This window comes from Dysidea avara, chromosome 2 (assembly GCF_963678975.1).
Source record: "Dysidea avara chromosome 2, odDysAvar1.4, whole genome shotgun sequence".
NCBI lineage: Eukaryota > Metazoa > Porifera > Demospongiae > Dictyoceratida > Dysideidae > Dysidea > Dysidea avara.
Window position 1 is genome coordinate 37,760,821 of NC_089273.1, and position 15,260 is coordinate 37,776,080.

At 37.7% G+C, this 15,260-nt stretch overlaps 1 long non-coding RNA gene across 1 annotated transcript in view; it reads right to left on the reverse strand.

The window, feature by feature from the left end:
* Positions 1 to 15,260, reverse strand: part of LOC136247269 (uncharacterized) — a 286,965-nt gene that overhangs the window by 142,516 nt on the left and 129,189 nt on the right. Inside the window, exons 4-7 of the long non-coding RNA XR_010697300.1 lie at positions 2,984 to 3,064; positions 2,511 to 2,594; positions 2,392 to 2,455; positions 2,265 to 2,331 (exon numbers count right to left, since the gene is read on the reverse strand). This is a non-coding gene — a long non-coding RNA (uncharacterized lncRNA). The remainder of the gene's footprint in view (positions 1 to 2,264; positions 2,332 to 2,391; positions 2,456 to 2,510; positions 2,595 to 2,983; positions 3,065 to 15,260) is intronic.

A 15,260-nucleotide genomic window follows, 5' to 3' on the forward strand; every position in this document is an offset into this window, starting at 1 on the left:
CACAGGTCCAGTCATATATGTGACCCGGTCTGCGAAAAGGGCTCTTATAGCCTTTCCAATTGCATATATATGGTAACCCATAACTTGACTGGTGAATATGGTACAAACCTACAATTTGGTCACTAAACAACCCTAACCTGGCAGTAGCTGTGGGTGTAATTACATGATGATAGCTTTAGTAGATTAGGAGTTATGATTAGCCAAACATGGATAATTGGAAAGGCTATAAGAGCCCTTTTCGCAGACTGGGTCACATATATCTCTGTACCAATATTTGATGCTTGTATCACAAAATGCACAATTGCTATGCTATGCTACTGCATTAATATATGTGAAGAAACATTGCCATGTGCTGGTCTCCATCTGTAATAATTATGGAAATCACAGGGAGAAAACATCCTTGAATTGGCTGGTAGATCTCTAAGCATTTGAGTGTAAATGGAATGGGTCCAGAGTTAAGGCTACTTAGCTTTGTTTGATCGTGGACTGCAGCACCTTTTCAAACACACTTTCAAACCCATTTTATCCCAGCATACCTTTTCTAATTTTATATATACTATACAGTGCAGTTGGTATGACACCTTTACAGTCACAACAGTATAGTGGGGTCTTTGATTCATTAAAGTGTGTTATAATGTGGCTTGTAACCTACAATGGAACCCCTCTAAAAGGACACCCCTGAACTGATGACAACCTCTTTATAAAGGACATGTGTCTGGGTCCCAAATTAATCAAAAAAGGTACTTTGTACATGCACCCTTCAATAAAGGACACATCTTGAAAAGGACAAGAATAAATTCCCTGATGGTGTCCTTCCTAGTGGGGTTCCACTGTATATCATCACTCTACATGGAAAAATATTGCCGGCTGCTTTAAAAACTCCTGTACTTTTTTGTAACCTTTGAATGTATGAGAAAGAGCCCGGTAAGTCTTGTAATCTACTATTCCACATTGTCTATATTGCTTTAAAAATACCTTGTAACCTTTTGTAACCGTCAATTGTATGAGAAATAGCCTAGTAACTCTCGTAACCTATGCTTCACATGCACAAGGATAAATGTTGTAATTTATATTTCATTAAAAAGCCTTAACTTTTTACCTCTGTAAACTGTCATAACCTTCAAATGTATAGGAAAGAATCTAGTAACCCTCACAGGAGAATGTAGGCCCTGAAACGGTACAAAAATCACCCGTAAAATGCTACCATTAAACAAATTACGGTGCATTAATCGGCGAACCCGTTGGCAGTGAAACGGGTTTTTCTAAATTTCCGTAGTGAGACTTTTTGCGAACGGAAACCCATAACCTTACCCACATTCAGACTTATCGTCCCTCGTTATATACCCGGCAATCTTGTAACTAATAACCCCCTTGCCCTCTACAAACCTTGTACGATGTTCCCAATACACCTTCCAAGCCTCCCATCGCGTTAAAAGATTGTTTCGAATAAATGCCCATCATTAATTATTCATATGATCACGTGCATAAATTTATTAATAAAATCAATAGTTTTCCAGTTTCTTTACCACCACCACCATCACAGTGGCTCAACAAGGAGGCCAAAGGGATCAACACTGCAATGGTATTATGACAGATGACAAAACAGTTTCAAAAATGCCACTGCTTACTTCTCAAAAAAAACTATCCAACTGCTTTTTACTCCGTCATCATTTCACTGCTCCTGTCTAGCCTCATTTGTTTCAAACAAAAGTGAGTACAGAATTTTAGTCGATTACAAAGCAGTTAAGATAAGCATACCAAATGCTTACATTTCCACTTGTTCACTATTCTGCCTGTAGTTACTGCAACATTTGTCAGTTATTTCAAGGGACTACAGAATTACGGTGGATTAAAACAGTTAGATAAGCACACCGATACTTACATTTCCACTTGTTCACAACAGAATCTATTCTACTGAAAGTTTTGTTATTCCACTGCTCAGTTATTTCAAACAAAAACGGACTAAAGAAATACAGCAATTAAAACAGTAAAGATAAGCATGCACGCTTAAACTTGCATTTCCACTTGTTCATTATTTTGCCTGTAGTTACTGCTCCATTCATCAGTTCTTTCACACAAAAAAGGCACTACAGAATTATGGCAGATTATAAAACAGTTAGATAAGCACACCAATACTTACATTTCCAGCAAAATCCATTCTACTGGCAGTTTTGTTATTCCATTATTCAGTTATATCAAACAAAAAGGGACTACACATTTACGGCAGATTAAAACAGTTAAGATGAGCACACCCGTATATTTACATTTCACTATTCTGCCTGTAGCTTCAATATTTCACTGCTCCTGTACTTAAACAATGACAGACTAATTCTACAACAGAATTATGGTCGATAACAAGACAGTTACATAATCATGCCACCACTTGCGTACATTTCACAACTGTAGTAATAGTTTTCACTCTTTCGCTGCTCTGTTCTCAGTTCTTCCAAATATTCTACAACAGAATTATGGTCGATAACAAAACAGTTACATAGCAAGAGAACACTTACAATTCCACTTGTTCACAACCATTTCTATTCTGGAATTATTTCACTGCCCCACCCTCAGTTACTCCAAACAAACAAACTTATAGTCTATAACAAACAGTTAGATAAGCATGACAGCACTTATTCTTGCATGGCCAGACCACTATCGTACTTCTTTGTGATGTCATTGGCTGGCGAGATAGGGCCTGGTGACTTACTGTTGACAAAATGCATTCGTAGGCAAACAGTTACCACAGTTTCTTGCTGTTCTTGCTGGGAAAATACTATGTAGCAATGGTATCAGCTCTGTTACATGTTTTGTTGAGCGTTTATGTCCACCATACTAACATACAGCTAGCCAATGAATCAATTTCACCGGATTTTGGTTTAAAGTCACCACTACACTTCACCAGGCTCTATCTCGCTGACAAACAATGCCACAAAGAAAGAGAGGAGGCGGAAGGCAGTCTAGCCACACAAAACTAAGTAACACTTACAATCCACTTTTTCACAACTGTTGCTATGCCTGTAGTTTACTGCTCCCATCCTCTGTGATTCCAAACAATGAAGAAGTGATTCTACAACAGAATTACGGTTGATAACAAAACAGATATGTTCACATTTTGGAGATACAAATAGGGAATTGACAATATGCCATGGCTTCAGTTAATGTCCGTACCCTCAGGAATAAATTTAAATCCCTTCATAATGCTGAAAACATCCTTTACTGGGGGAGATGGGGAATAACATTGATAACTGCAGGTAAGCACACAGATGGTCTAATTTATACAAGCTAAATGTGACCGGATATGCGAAAAGGGCTCTTCCACACACATCCAATTCTATGAATTCAGAAGACCATAACTACATGCTCAAGTAATGGATTAATGTGAAAATTTATCTATCTACTAAACTATGTTGGTGCTCACTACTGACCAAATTTTAAGACAATAGCTTCTCCAATCTGTAGTTATGAGTCGTCAAAGTTGGTAAATTGGATGTGTATGGAAGACCCCTTTTCGCAAATTCGGTCACAAATAATGATGTCAAACAAAGCAGAATTTACTGCACTAGAAAAATATTATTATTTTAGTGGCCATGTCAGTAAGGTGTACTTCATGACCTCTTTACTGAGACCACCTCACCATCAAAGCTGCATTATTTTTCTCCAGAGGTAGTTCCATTAATGAAGTTTGTGTATGCAAGTTAACTGCACAGAAGTACTATGCACCTTGTGATCATCTTTCTTGAAATTCAGCTACAACATAACGGCAACATAAAAAAATAGCTAGTAGTGTGCCATCTCTCTCCATATGTACTACATCAATATTCTTCATCCATTTAAGTTGTTAACCACTTGCGGTACAAAAAGGTAGATAATCAGTTTTGCAGGTAAATCTTGTGGAACGTATCTTTGCTGCTACATACGTCATCAATTTGACTGATAGAGTTTCACACAGTTGTCCTAAAAATCACATCAATGATAATATTGTTACATACTACATGCAAGATTTCTATATAAAACACAGAAATTAGATACATGTTCCCCCAGCAAGACCGCTCAAGACTGATCGCTGGTTGGGAAACACAGATACATGAATACAAGTCCAACAGCAAGACCGCTCAAGGCTGATTGCTGGTTGGAAACACAGATACATGAATACATAACCGACAGCTAGACCGCTCAAGGCTGATCGCTGGTTGGGAAACACAGATACATGAATACATAACCAACAGCTAGACCGTTCAAGGCTATTGCTGGTTGGGATACACAGATACATGAACACATAACCTACCAGCTAGACCACTCAAGGCTGATCGCTGGTTGGAAACACAGATACATGAATACATAACCTACCAGCTAGACCGCTCAAAGCTGATCGCTGGTTGAAAACACAGATACATGAATACATAACCAACAGCTAGACCATTCAAGGCTGATCGCTGGTTGGGAAACACATTCATACACTATAAACGCGCCTTGTGTACAAGACCATACAAGCATGAACAATTATCATCATACATCATGGTCCATTATGCAGTTTTGGGCTCTTCATGTTCTTATTCCATCTTTTTCTTCTTGGATTAGCCATGTCTTATAATTTACAGTTGTGATGCACCTAGAAGGAAACAATTCTGGTTAATACTATACTTGTTCACTGTACATATCACACAGAACGACTATCTAATAAATGCTCACCATGTAATAAACTAAATTTCCAGAGTCGTGTAAATCATCTAGTTCTGTGTAAATCGTAGGACTAGGCCTGGATGACTTGCGTACTTACAACCAATTCTTCCTTCGTGCAGTAGTCCTTCGCCTCATGTAAAACTTGCTGAAAACAAAACACTGTTCAGTCGATTTGATGGCACATCTTCATACAATCCGTTCTTTTGTTACTGCGCGTAGCAGAACACTCGTAAACGCTCCAGCACATTTCTGCTCAGCACGCCATTTTTTTCTAGTGCAGCTGGTCATAGAGTAAGCCACCAAATTTCCAAAGCAATTCCTTTTCGAATGGCACTTCGTCGATTTCTGCTCAGCTAACCTGATTTTGTAATTTTCTCTTTGTTTTCTTTTTGTATAGGTATGTAGTTGTCGTGTGTCATGTTTTTGCTGTATGTTTTATTTTGTACTTGTAACTGTATGTATGTATGTATGTATTTGTAAGGGGAGCACGTTTGCAGGCTTTGCCTTTTGTGTGACCCTTGTCTTTTGACAAAAATCGATAATCTAATCTAATCTAATCTAATCTAACCAATGTTCGACACCATTGCTTCGGACGCGATTTTTCTTTAAGCCCGCAAAGAAATTTTCTGCTCTTGCTATGCCTTTGGAGAGGTCTAGGCCATAAACTCTTGCATGCAAAATTTCAGACCTGCAGTTTTCTTTGTCTGGCTGCAGGAGCTGCAAAAGTGACCTGTCCGAATGTTCTCAATCCTCGGACAAAATATGTATTATCGGTCGAGTGGCACTGCTCGTAATGCTTGAAGCTGGTCAAGTCCTTCTGTGTTTGATATGAAAGAGCAACTCTTATACTCTACAAATATATGCAGGTATTTGGCTTAGTCCTTATTGGCTATGAATTACAAAGCTCCAAAGTCACCTCTATCCAGCAATCTTAAATTCGGCCACATGTGAAGCTCGTATAAATTGGCTGACCGTTATATTAGCGTAAGTGACTGCTCTATTAGAGCATTTCGATCTGGCTAATATCCTGGACATTTTGAAGAGAAATTTTGACATTTTTAAGACTTGGGGATAGTCAAAACCCCATTTAAGTGGATTTGGATCGTGTATATTTGTGCTGGGTGCAGTAGATAGGCTGCTGCTGTCAAAGAAGCCTAAATGCAATGTAGCTATTCGGGCAAAAATCAAGGTGCGGTCATTGTGCATGTATCTATATACTATTGAACGGTAGCTGATGCTTTCAATGTTCATAAAAATAGCTTTGAATTCCATATAGGTAACTATTTCATTTGTACTAGTTTCACATGTGGCCGAATTTAAGATTGCTCGACAGAGGTGACTTTGAAGCTTTATAATTCACAGCCAATAAGTACTAAGCCAAATATCTGCATATATTCGTAGAGTATAAGACTTGCTCTTTCATATCAAGCACAGAAAGACTTGATCAGCTTCAAGCATTACGAGCAGTGCCACTCGACCGATAATACATATTTTTGTCCGAGAATTGAGAACATTCGGACAGGTCACCTTTGCAGCTCCTGCAGCCAGACAAAGAAAGTTGCAGGCCTGAAATTTTGCATGCAAGAGTTTATGGCCTAGACCTCTCCAAAGGCATAGCAAGAGCAGAATTTTTCTTTGCGGGTTTAAAGAAAAATCACGTCCGAATTGATGGTGGTCGAACATTGGTGGCTTACTCTACCTGTGGTTACGCGCACGTGTACAAAATCATTTACCGTATATCGCGAACCGGGGTAGTCGTGTTTTGATATACGGAATTGTCCCGTGATTTGGATACTTAACGGTAACTCGTTAACAACCGTTTAAAGGCCTTCAATCTCCTGTTCCTTTTGTCCTATATGCCACATAGAAAAATATTGTCATTTGCTTAAAAAGGCTTCTGTAGCCTGTCGTAACCTTACAGTACAATGTATGGGAACAGTTCAGTAACCCTTGTGATTTATATTCCATATGGAGAAATATTGTCCATCGCGTCGAATGTACAGTATGAGAAGAGCCCAGTAACAGTGTATTTTTATGCACATATATACTTTGTAATCATAACTTCGAAATATAGTACAGAGCCTAGTATCCCATGTAACCAACTGCAAGTTGGTTCTTAAAATATCATTTTTATCAAACAGCTTTCATTATAGGGATCAAGTTCAATTTTCGGCTTTTTGCAAGAGTACAAAGAGTATGCTAGAGGGTTAGGGAAAGGTCTGTGCATGTACAGACACTTGAAAAGTAATGTTGTTTAGGAATGGAAGTACTGGAGGACACCTTATAATCATTTTAATAGTATGCTTATATCTATAGACGTTCTGATGATACTTTTAAAGCAAGTTGCTATCCAAACTTCAATGCCAAGAATTTACTAATTCTAATATATATATACCGGTATATAGGTTTGGTTGCACTGCATGGCATTTTGCTAGAGAAAATAGTGCATTAACCACAGTGTTCCACCCCTATCACTATTTTACACTTGATACTTTACCATAACAGTGTTGCCTGGTAAAAGGTTTATTGCATATCACTTTAGAAATCCATACCAAAAAATTGCATTATTATCCAGCAGACATTAAACGGACATACACAAATTCTCAGATTGGTGGTGAGCAAACTAAATTAAAGTGATTGAGGAAGAAGATAATGACCATTTAATTATTTTATGGCAAGTACCATGTGCCAAGGAAAGAAACTATTCAAGCTTTATGAAATTTAAGAAACTGTTGTTTTACAGCAAAGCTTATTGTAGCCATGCTAAACATGCCTATTTCTGCCCAGTGAACCACAACTGGGATGCCTAAGCACAACTCATGCACTCTGTGTTAGTGCAGGAAAATCCTTCTATGGTAGGGCTAGCAACCTGCAGAAGGACTGTGCAAGAGTAATGGAGAGGAGCTGTAGAGCTCAAAGTTCCACAACAATCCGAACACCACTAATGGAGACAATTGCAAGAACAGCTAAACATTTGCTTCCTTACTAGCAACAGGTATCCTTTCATTATACAGCTAGGTAGGCTGCTTTCCCATTTAATGCTAGGCCACCAGGTACTCATTATACAGCTGACTATATAATGCTTTATTTTAATTAATGGCGACACTGGAGCAATTTAAGTAAAGTTAGGAAACAACAACAGTAAACTGGCCATTACCAAGCATCCCAGTCTTGCTGTATGCTCATGCACTGATATAATTATCTTGAACAGATTTACTTAGAGCATAAATGTTGTTGCTTCAGCTTGTAGTACACTGTACTTCTGAATTGAATTAAAACATCTGAAAACCATATTATTCTATGAGGTGTGCCTTGTGTTACATCCTTCTCTCAAACTAGCATCAAAGTATAGTTTCATGCCTACCCATCACACCTTTATTTCCCTATAATCCTTTATAGTCTATGATTCAATTGATCTTGAGCAAAATTTATTTATTTTCATAAATCAATTTGTTAGATATGTATGTACCATGCATGTACCTGTCAGATTATGAATTTGTCATGAAAATGTCACTGAATTTCAATGAATTTGTTTCATTTTAAAATGTTTTAATGATGAAATATGTCAGATTTAAAAGTAGTGCGGTAAGAATTTAACTGCAACAGTTGCATTATGAGTTTTATGGTTGCTATTTAGCTATTTAAACTTCTGTTGCTAGGGGAAATGCTTAATGCTGACACCTGTCCAGCAGGCAGAATATTGTTTGAGGACTAGTGGGCTATCCAAAACTGCATTAAAATAAACTTTAGACCATTTTGCACACTTTGACCTCCTATCTGCTGGACTATTTCTTAAGCTTATTAAAGATACAAAACTTACACAGTTTGTTTTAGATTTAGGTAGTTTAGTTATCTTTGGTCTTATAGTCACATATATATATACATAGGCAGAAGGGCTGTCTCTCCATCAAGAAGGCTTTTATTCAACTCAAGACAAAAAGAGAGTGATATCAGCCAAGCTGTGATTGTTGCAAGATTTTAGAAGAATTTAATTCTGCTGTTTATGATAATCATATTAAAGCATGTGTTACTTTCAAAGACAGCCACATACAGCTATGTCATTGCTTGACTAGGATGCCAGGGTGGATCTAGGAGCCATTGTTAGGGAGCTTAGGGGGACAAAGGGAGGGCAGGATAGTACAGTGCTTATTCTACTAGCAGAAAAAGAATGGCTTGTGAACAAGTAACATTTGTTTCTCATACTGTATTTCAGCAGATATAGCTTGATAAAGGATAGAGACCTTTTATAATTTGAGAGTATAATTATGTAGTTAGATATTTTGAGAAAAGTTGTATGTAGTTACAATTAGATCCTTGTATGTGTCAACCAGAGGGCATCTTTTACAGTGGCATACCAGTATAATGGCTAGGATTTTTAGAAAAGGGGTTCTAAAGCAATATTGAGTTACCAGGTCTGGGGGACACAGCCTTCAGTTATTGAGATTTTAAATATTTTACTGGCTCAAAACTCAACACATTGTTAATATTAAATTATTTCATGCATATAGGAATACATAGCTTTTTTTAAGTGCGTACTTTAGAAAAGAGGTTCTCTGATACATTGATGAATAATTCACAGCACATTAATGTTGTGGACATTTTCTCTTAGTCCAAGAGGGCAAACTAGGGACCAGGAAGGGGGACCCCTCAGATCCACACCTGCTAGAATGCTTAGTTACAAACTAAATATGTTGGCATGATTTATTAAGTGCATGCATAATTGATTGTATGATTATAACATTCTCAGTAGCTAAATGGATTAGGTTCTAAGAAAAATCACCCATACAATGCACTTTCACCAATTGTTCACAGTACCTGCAGTGTAAATTCTCAATTCCTCCAAAGTACATTGAACATGTGATAAATCCATTGTTTTCTTACAGTACATCATGGACTAGGTTATATATGGTGATTTTACTTGCATGCAGTGGGGATACCTAAACTATTTTCAGAATATCTGGTACATGGATGTCAACATGATCAAAACCTGTATGTGCATTTCAATTGGCTTCTCGTGCACTACGCACATGCATCTCAACTGTTTTATAAATAGAAATCCTGATATACGGATGCATTATCAGTACTGTTTAATAGTTTGTTAGGATTTCCATTTACACACCCTTATTTTGTTAAGTACTTGAAACCCTTTAAGATCTGGAAAGTGTGTTTAAAACAGTATGAATGTTGTTGAATTGCTAAATTGCTAAATATTATTAGCTACTTTGTGCTCTAAACTCTTCTCCCCAGGTAAGAACAGACTATATACAGTTATTCTATGTTCAATGCAGACCATACTTAATTAGCAAAATAAAATTTAATGCAACCAAAAACTGCTTCTTGAATAAGAATTTCAGAATTGCACATAAGAATATTACACAACTCAGAGTAAAGATACATAAATACCATAGACTCTGGTGGTTAGGTGTATATAGTAAATAAATGTTGGTACTAAAATATTACGATTAACATAATGTTTTGTTAAGCGCATGTTCCTACCAAAAAGGCTTCAGCGTGATTATTTATAGAAACACTCCAATCCATTAGGGTGGTGTCATGTTACCACACATACAGTATATTTAGTCATGTGTGGCATGAGTGCTTCACTATTTAACATTCGTTAACATTCAGAAGGGAATGCTATTCTACCACATCATAAATAACAGACAGTGCATATTTACAGCAAAAACCTTGAATTTATTTACTAGTGAGGCTTCATTTTCTCAGATAGCATCACTGAGGCAGCCCAGCAAGGACCAATTCTGTAATTGAGCTCCATAATGCTCTGCTTCAGTACAAGTACGCAAAATTAGGAAATTTCAACTACAGTATAGGGACCATAGTAGATCAAGAAAAGTACTGAAACAAGCTAGACTAGGACACAATAAGGTACCACAGTAAAAAATAAAAAATATCCTACTGTGCTTAGGATGCAATAGCAATGCATGCGCCTAACAACCAGAGTTTATATGGTATATGCACAGTGCAAAATTTTGTTATAACTATAATTGTTTGCACATAGGGCAGTACCATGATGGAAGCTTCATGCTTCTCGTATTGTTGTAGACATGCAGATACAGTGAAACCACTGGTCGCAGCCATTGCAACACATCATTGCAAGCTTCTTGTCTTTGCGTTTGCAATAATCTGAAGGGCAAATATCCTTTGATGGCTCAACTTTGCCTCTCTTCTTTTTCCTTTCTGAAGAGTCTACATTAGAATATTAGATGATAAAGATTCCCCAGTTTTACATTAGCACACAAATCAGTGAATTCCATGTAGCACATAATAGAGTACAGTTAAACCATAAACAATGAGTTGTTATAATTATATTCAAAATGGAGATTCGATAAGTAATAGATAGACACTCATAGTAGGTGTCTTCGAGAATTTAAAAACCTGAGGTGACATCAATAATTGCTGAGGCAAAGCCGAGGTAATTATTTACGTCACCGGTGGTTTTTTAAATTCGTGAAGACACCTACTATGAGTGTCTAAGTGTTTTAGACAATGGCAAGCAGACAGTGAGCTAGTATAGAGTGTTCCTATTGTAAATACCAAAGTGTTTTAGTCATGGTTTTAGTGCTAGCGTATTTGCGACATTGTAAGACAAAGCCATAGAGTGCTATCGGGCAGTTTTACTTGATAAAGTTTGTACTGATTTAGGTTTTAAGCGTCTGGGATGTGGGAGAATGGTAGTGCATGGGAATGCCAGACAAGCTGGCTAGTCCTACAGATCGATGAATGGCTACCATATGGTTGCGTACACTATAAAAACTGAATTATATGGCTTGGCTATTAGCCTGCTACCATGATGATTGATTCAGCCAACAGAAAACAAGCATACCTTAGTGTAATCTCTTCTTTACAATCGTGTTCACAATCGCTTGGTGTTTACAAATGTGTGAAATCCAAATTGTCCACAACAGCTAATTGCATTATTGTTGGTCTCACTGTGGTTGTAAACAAGTCCAGGTCTATAAGAGACCTGCTACCAGGTGTCTTCATGAATAATACACCTACACACATCAAAGAAAATACTGCATACCATTGTCTAATGAGAGATAGTCATGCTTTGAATGTGTGTGAAGTTTCTGTGATTTGCCCCAGGCAATAATTTTATTGTAGTATAACTGGTTTTGAAAATGAATTTGAATTTATGCATGAGCTAGCCTTGCCATAATTTTTCATTAAAGAGAATAGAAACTGCAATATTGTAGCAGTGTTCAAGAATTGAAACATGACTCTAAAAACAAGAGTAAGAAAAAGGTATAATTCGAGCTTTTAAAATTGGAATGACCAAAGGATTTTTAAGTTACATGTTGTTAATCTAGAAGATATGTGTAGATTCTTAGTTATAGTTAAACCCCACCACAAGTAGGATATCATTATTAACCCAAAGCCGAGGCTGAGGTGTTAATAACTAAGAAGATATCCTATGAGAGCTGGTGGGGTATAAGTGGCTTCTATCCTATGCCCGGCGGCTATTAAGGGCCTTAGGCACAAATAGTTTGAAGTACCCCGAGGCTTGACAACGGTAAACATTGAATAACAGTACAAACTAAAGCCACACACCTCTTGCCACAGAATGTTTACTCTTCCAGATGTTGGATAGGTAGGTAAACAGGTATTTTGTAGAATATAACCAAAATAATGGAAACTGTAAGGATGAAATTGTTGTCAGGAAAATAAATCATTGGAGAATATTACCAACAGCAGATGCCTTATTGCAACATGCCAAAAGGGGCTCTTGTCAAGCAAGTGTTTTAGGTCTTCTCACCACAACTTTCAGCAGAATAAGAGTATTGGGGATGGAAATGGGATGAGCATAGTAAATAAGGATTACAGTTTAGACTGCTCAGCCAATAGCTTTCAGCGCATGCATGGAGTTTGCAAAATGCAGTTGTAAAAGTGAAAAGGGGCATGGAACCAGATGTAATTACAGAAAGCTAGTTTGTCATGTACTAATCCATGTAAATGTAACTGTTTACAATTGGTCCACCATTGTACTTTCTTTTGTAAAATATCTCAACTGGACACTCAGAACATGATTTGCAACATGACAGAATTGCTTGAACATTCATGGTTGTAAAATTGCATTATTACAATTCTAATAGAGCAGTCACCTGTGATTAAGCAATTACGCGTGTTAATTAAATTTGGCTCCTAACAAAAATATGAATATGTTAAATAGATACTCAGCAATCATTAAAAAATTGTTGCTTTTATCCAGTGTATCCTCATATTTTCTAAACTCTATCCCACTAAAAATGAATTAGCCTCTCCTTTAGGAGGGTATTGTATGCAAATAAAAATGTGACCGAGTTTGACAAAACAAGGCTTCCACACACATCCACTTTTATGACTTTGAAGTACCATAACTCAATGTAGGAGCATGCCATTAGTTTCAAATGTTGACCTGGTATTGTACTATGCTATGGTAGGACTTTGTTAAAAGTTTAGGCCAATAGCTTGCTGAGTAGTCAAGTTACAGCTAGTTAAAGTCAGAAAATTGGATGTGTGTGGAAGCCTTGTTTTGTCAAATTCGGTCACAAATCATGGGGACCCTTGAACAAACTTTGCCTAGATTCTTTGCTGGCACAACACAATAAATGCCCCTACTCTCTTCTCCTCAGAATTTGCTTCATAGTAATTGCGTTATACAAATTCTGTATGTAGAAAAGGTCTAAAAAAAGTGCACGATTTTTAGGGGCGGATGTAGGATTTTTAAAAAGGGGAGGGGGGGCTGAGCTGAACAGTGACCTGGTAGAAGTGGTGATTCTAGACCCGATATACAGAGGATACAACCTAAATGTTGCTGTTCAACTAATAGTAAAGGTATACCGTATATATACAAATTTTCGAGGTACGTACATAATTTTCATGAATTGGCAATTTTCTGAATTTTTGCAGTTTTATTTTCGAGGATTGCTGATACTATGGGTGATTTTTCTATTGTACAGCATAGGCTAAATCTTGATTTTTGTTATTTCGAGGACGAAAATTTCACTAATTTACAAGCAACCGCAAAATCTGCAAATTGCATCTCTCGAAAATTTGTACGTATAAGGAACATAATATCAGGAGTTTATAAGCGCCAAAGGTGCGAAGGAACGTGACACTAGTGGTTGAAGCCATTCTTAAACACTTTGTGGTTTATTGCATCATCGCCTTCAAACTGTTAATGATATTGGTTTTTAAAGGAAGCTGTAATGAGTAAGGAGGACTTAAGCTTCATTACAGTACTTAAAGGAGTCTGAACAACTTAAATATTATTAAAAAATCATTGTGAGCAAGCTCTCTCGGTTGTAGTGGAGAACAATAGAACTTTATTGAAATCACACTTTTGTAAGTTTGAACTGTGTTACTGAACACACTATTTATGGCTACCTGTAAACCCAAGATCACATCTGATATAACAGTGACTGCCCAGGTGTTTAATACACTCTATATCAGGACACATGGCATTCAACAAAAGTTATAGCACAACTATATCTTGAGTGCCATGCTCCTTTGCACTGTGTGGTGCTTAAAGGAGGATATCAATGCTGTCAAAGTTGGGGTGTCCAAATTTAAGTAGGTAGTAACCCCCCAGAAATTTTTTGAACATATGTGACTGGATTTTGGAAAAACGATCCAAATCGCACATTAGAAGTTCCGAGATAAACGGTTTTAAAGAATTGAAGCCAGCATAACTCTCCAAGGATTGCAAGCACGCGTATGAAATTTACACAAAAGATGCATCAATCTGTCACCTTTCAAGCCACTTCCAGTACTTGTAGCTGCTTGTACAGTTTCCCGCCAAATAAGATAGAAAATCTGAGCAGTTGGACGAGCGAAGTAGTATCACGAGTGCTCACAAAGGGGTGGAGGCTGGGGGGTGGCGGGGTGGAGGCTGGGGGGTGGCGGGGAGGGAAAGAGATAGACCTCAAAATGGAGGCAGACCACGATTGGAGTCCAGACACGAGATTACAGGGCTGTGCTGGCTCCTTAGTGGTTGATATGTAGCAAAATCAACAGAGAATACGTCTGGCCAACATTATAAGGCTGTCCACCAGTAAACCACTGACTCTTGCCAAGCCAGGTCCTTCACAAGGCCTGAAACCGCCATTTGAGCACTCCACACCACCCAGAAAAGACGTGTGTAAAAACCAGCCTCGTGTAGCTTGAGTAGTGCTGAGGGTCAAAACTTGTAGTACGATAGTGTAGCTATCCACTGGTGGTGTTAGTTTGATTTTGCCTGATGTGCGATTTGGATTGGTTCTGTAAAATCTGGTCACATATAAATTATTTCTGGAGCATCACGTGAGATCACATGACCTGCCAAGAATCCTGGAGCAGTGGAAACAAGTCTGGTCAGTGTGTGGTGGCTGGCACATGATAACATGTATAGTAGACAGAGTCTATTTGACAAGCGGCTTCAGAACATTGAGTATAAATTGGGTAAACTAACTCAAGGCCTGTGTGGCCCTCCTGATGGTGTTGATGTTATTGAGATGTCTTGTGACGACAGTGCTGGAAACAATACAGAACCAACTAGACCTAGTGGTCTTTTACCTAAGTTTGACACTGGTGGAATTACCTCT